We start from the raw sequence: 4,891 nt of genomic DNA on the forward strand, positions 1-4,891 counted from the left end.
CAAGGATTGAATGACTGTGACGAGCTTCAAACTCCTGAAGGCTGGGCGTTAGTGACAGACGCAAAAGGATAGTAAATCCTATTCCAACCGGATCGAGAACCAACCGGTGATTAGCCGTGCTGTGACAGAGCGCGTGAGCGTAGTTTTCACTGGAAGGAAGGAAGGTAGCCATTGACAATGGTGATCCACCAACACACAGCTTGCCATAGGAGGACGTGCGTGCGTGAACAAGAAGACAGAGGAAAGCAGAGATTCAGAAGACAAAGCATCTCCAAAACTCCAACATATTCTCCATTACTGCATAACAAGTAACCTTTAATTCATGCTCTCTTGGTTATTCACAATTCAACTGATAAACATAATTGACTTCCTGACTAAGATTTACAAGATAACCATAGATTGCTTCAAACCAACAATCTCCGTGGGATTCGACCCTTACTCACGTGAGGTATTACTTGGACGACCCAGTGCACTTGCTGGTTAGTGGGATTCAAACCAACAATCTCTTGAGTACTGTTGGATGCAGCTTGCATTCCATGCAGACTCTGAGAGATCATATTGACTTGCTGAGTCAATATTTTATTCTGAGCCAATATGGCATTCAGAGTATCAACTTCAAGAACTCCCTTCTTCATAGGCGTCCCATTGCTCACAAGATTCCTTTCAGAAGTGTACATGAACTGGTTATTAGCAACCATGTCAATGAGTTCTTAAGCTTCTGCAGGCGTTTTCTTTAGGTGAATGGATCCACCTGCAGAAGTGTCCAGTGACATCTTTGATAGCTCAGATAAACCATCATAGAATATATCCAGGATGGTCCATTCTGAAATCATGTCAGAAGGACACTTTTTAGTCAACTGTTTGTATCTTTCCCAAGCTTCATAGAGGGATTCACCTTCTTTCTGTCTGAAGGTTTGAACATCAGCTCTAAGCTTGCTCAGCTTTTGAGGAGGAAAGTACTTGGCTAAGAAAGCTGTGACCAGCTTATCCCAAGAGTTCAGGCTGTCTTTGGGTTGAGAATCCAACCATAATCTAGCTCTGTCTCTTACAGCAAAAGGGAAAAGCATGAGCCTGTAGACTTCAGGATCTACTCCATTAGTCTTAACAGTATCACATATCTGCAAGAATTCAGTTAAGAACTGAAAAGGATCTTCAGATGGAAGTCCATGAAACTTGCAGTTCTGCTGCATCAGAGAAACTAATTGAGGTTTCAGCTCAAAGTTGTTTGCTCCAATGGCAGGAATGGAGATGCTTCTTCCATGTAAATTGGAATTAGGTGCAGTAAAGTCACCAAGCATCTTCCTTACATTATTATTATTTTCGGCTGCCATCTCCTCTTCCTGTTCGAAAATTTCTGAAAGGTTTTCTCTGGATTGTTGTAATTTAGCTTCTCTTAATTTTCTCTTCAGAGTCCTCTCAGGTTCTGGATCTGCTTCCACAAGAATGTTCTTATCCTTGCTCTTGCTCATATGACAAAGAAGAAGGCACAGAAAAATAATAATAATAATAGAGATCCTTTATACCACAGTATAGGGATCCCTGTGTGAGTAGAAGAAGAGGGGGAGACAAAGAATGTAATATAATGGAAGAAACACAACTGTGAGGATGGCAGAGATGTGAGATGAGATGTTAGGATATGAATGAATAAATAGAATGAGATGGGGGAGGGATAATTTTCGAAAATTATTTTGAAAAAGAGTTAGTAATTTTCGAAAATGGTTTTTGAAAATTGTTAGTAATTTTCGAAAATTTTTGAAATCAAAAATAAAAATAAAAATAATTAGTTAATTAAAAAGAAATTTTTGAAAAAGAGGGAAGATATTTTCAAAAATTAGAGAGAGAGAGTTAGTTAGGTAGTTTTGAAAAAGTTAAGAAACAAACAAAAAGTTAGTTAGTTAGTTGAAACAAATTTTGAGAAGATAAGAAGTTAGGAAGTTAGAAAAGATATTTTGAAAAGATATTTTTGAAAAAGATAAGACAAGAAGATATTTTAGAAACTAATTTTGAAAAAAGATTTGATTTTTAAAATCTCAATTAATGACTTGATTCATAAGAAATCACAAGATATGATTCTAGAACTTAAAGTTTGAATCTTTCTTAACAAGCAAGTAACAAACTTCAAATTTTTGAATCAAAACATTAATTGATTATGTTATTTTCGAAAATTTGATATAAAAATAAGAAAAAGATTTTTGAAAAATATTTTTGAAATTTTCGAAAATAACTAAGAATTTTGAAAAAGATTTGATTTTTGAAAAAGATTTTGAAAAAGATAAGATTTTCAAATTGAAAATTTGATTTGACTCATAGGAAACAACTTGATTTTAAAAATTTTTAAAAAAGTCAACTCAAATTTTCGAATTTGATGAGAGAAAAAGGGAAAGATATTTTTTTGATTTTTGAAATTTTTATGAAAAACATGAAAATTATGCAATGCATAAAATTTTTAGATCAAAACAATGAATGCATGCAAGAATGCTATGAATGTCAAGATGAACACCAAGAACACTATGAATGTCAAGATGAACATCATAGACACAATTTTGAAAAATTTTTAATGCAAAGAAATCATGCAAGACACCAAACTTAGAATTCTTTAATGCTTAGACACTAAGAATTCAAGAATGCATATGAAAAACAAGAAAAGACACAAAACAAAAAATCATCAAGATCAAACAAGAAGACTTACCAAGAACAACTTGAAGATCATGAAGAACACCATGAATGCATGAGAATTTTCGAAAAATGCAAGATGCACATGCAATTGACACCAAACTTATAACATGACTCAAGACTCAAACAAGAAACAGAAAAATATTTTTGATTTTTATGATTTTCTAATTTTTTTGGGTTTTTATTTCATATTTTTCGAAAATTAATTGAAAAAGGAAAATAAGGATTCCAAAATTTTTAATATGAATTCCAGGAACCTTGCATTCTTAGTATAAAGCTTCAGTCCAGGAATTAGACATGGCTCACTAGCCAGCCAAGCCTTCAATGAAAGCTCCGGTCCAAAACACTAGACATGGCCAATGGCTAGCCAAGCTTCAGCATGTAATTCATATATGACATGCCTGACATACTCATTCCCAAAGGAATAGACATGGCTTTACAGCCAGCCAGGCTTCAACATGCTTCATGAAACACTAGAATTCATTCTTAAAAATTTTGAATAAAAATTTTTTTGAAAACATTTTTTTTTTCGAAAACAGATGAGAAAATTTTTTAAAGATTTTTGAAAAATTTTTGAAAAGAAAACAAAAAGAAAATTACCTAATTTGAGCAACAAGATGAACCGTTAGTTGTCCAAACTCGAACAATCCCCGGCAACGGTGCCAAAAACTTGGTGCAAGAAATTGTGATGTCCAGGCTCAAACAATCCCTGGCAACGTGAGCAACTTGGTACGCGCAATCGTGATTACGCTTTGATTATGTAGAATTCATGGCTCTTTCTTTCCCTGGCAATGGCGCCAAGAACATGGTGCCAATACCATGGTTCACAACTTCGATGCAACTAACCAGCAAGTGTACTGGGTCGTCCAAGTAATACCTTACGTGAGTAAGGGTCGAATCCCACGGAGATTGTTGGTATGAAGCAAGCTATGGTCACCTTGAAAATCTCAGTCAGGCGGATATCAAACAGTAATGGGTTTTCGAATAATAAATAATAGAATAGGGATAGAGGTACTTATGTAAATCATTGGTAGGAATTTCAGATAAGCGAATGGAGATGCTTTTCATTCCTCTAAACCTCTACTTTCCTGCTATCTTCATCCAATCAGTCTTACTCCTTTCCATGGCTGGCTTTATGTGATACATCACCACTGTCAATGGCTACTTTCGGTCATCTCTCGGGAAAATGATCCAATGCCCTGTCACGGCACGGCTAATCGTCTGGAGGCATCACCCTTGTCAATGGCTTCATCTTATCCTCTCAGTGAATAATATGCTCACGCACCCTGTCACGGCACAGCTATTCATCTGTCGGTTCTCGATCATGCTGGAATAGGATTTACTATCCTTTTGCGTCTGTCACTAACGCCCTGCAATCGCGAGTTCGGAGCTCGTCACAGTCATTCATTCATTGAATCCTACTCAGAATACCACAGACAAGGTTTAGACTTTCTGGATTCTCTTGAATGCCGCCATCATTCTAGCTTACACCACGAAGATTCTGGTTAAGAGATCTAAGAGATATTCATTCTAGCTTATTTCATGTAGAACGGAAGTGTTTGTCAGGCACGTGTTCATAGGGGAGAATGGTGATGAGCGTCACACATAATCATCACCTTCATCACGTTCTTGGGTGCGAATGGATATCTTAGAAGCGAAATAAGATGAATTGAATAGAAAACAGTAGTACTTGCATTAATCTTTGAGGAACAGCAGAGCTCCACACCTTAATCTATGGGGTGTAAAAACTCTACCGTTGAAAATACATAAGTGAAAGTCCAGGCATGGCCGAGATGGCCAGCCCTCAAACGTGATCTAAGATAGCATACGACTGATCAAAGATGCCTAATACAATAGTAAAAGGTCCTATTTATAATAAACTAGCTACTAGGGTTTACATGAGTAAGTAATTGATGTATAAATCCACTTCCTGGGCCCACTTGGTGTGTGTTTGGGCTGAGCCTGAGTGTTGCACATGTAGAGGTCCTTTGTGGAGTTGAACGCCAGGTTTTGATCCATTTCTGGCGTTCAACTCTGGTTTTGGATCCTTTTCTGGCGCTGGACGCCAGAGTTGGGTAGAAAGCTGGCGTTGAACGCCACTTTACGTCGTCTATTCTTGGCCAAAGTATGGACTATTATATATTTCTGGAAAGCCCTGGATGTCTACTTTCCAACGCAATTAGAAGCGCGCCATTTCGAGTTCTGTAGCTCCAGAAAA

The 4,891-nt window shown here is 36.9% G+C and overlaps 1 non-coding gene across 1 annotated transcript; it reads left to right on the forward strand.

Moving 5' to 3' along the window:
- Positions 1-826: 826 nt before the first annotated feature.
- Positions 827-935, forward strand: LOC148548970 (small nucleolar RNA R71). The gene has a single exon (XR_015897923.1). It is a non-coding gene; the product is annotated as a small nucleolar RNA R71 (small nucleolar RNA).
- Positions 936-4,891: the final 3,956 nt, after the last annotated feature.

Source organism: Arachis ipaensis, chromosome B8, assembly GCF_059453495.1.
Source record: "Arachis ipaensis isolate K30076 ecotype BB chromosome B8, ASM5945349v1, whole genome shotgun sequence".
Lineage (NCBI taxonomy): Eukaryota > Viridiplantae > Streptophyta > Magnoliopsida > Fabales > Fabaceae > Arachis > Arachis ipaensis.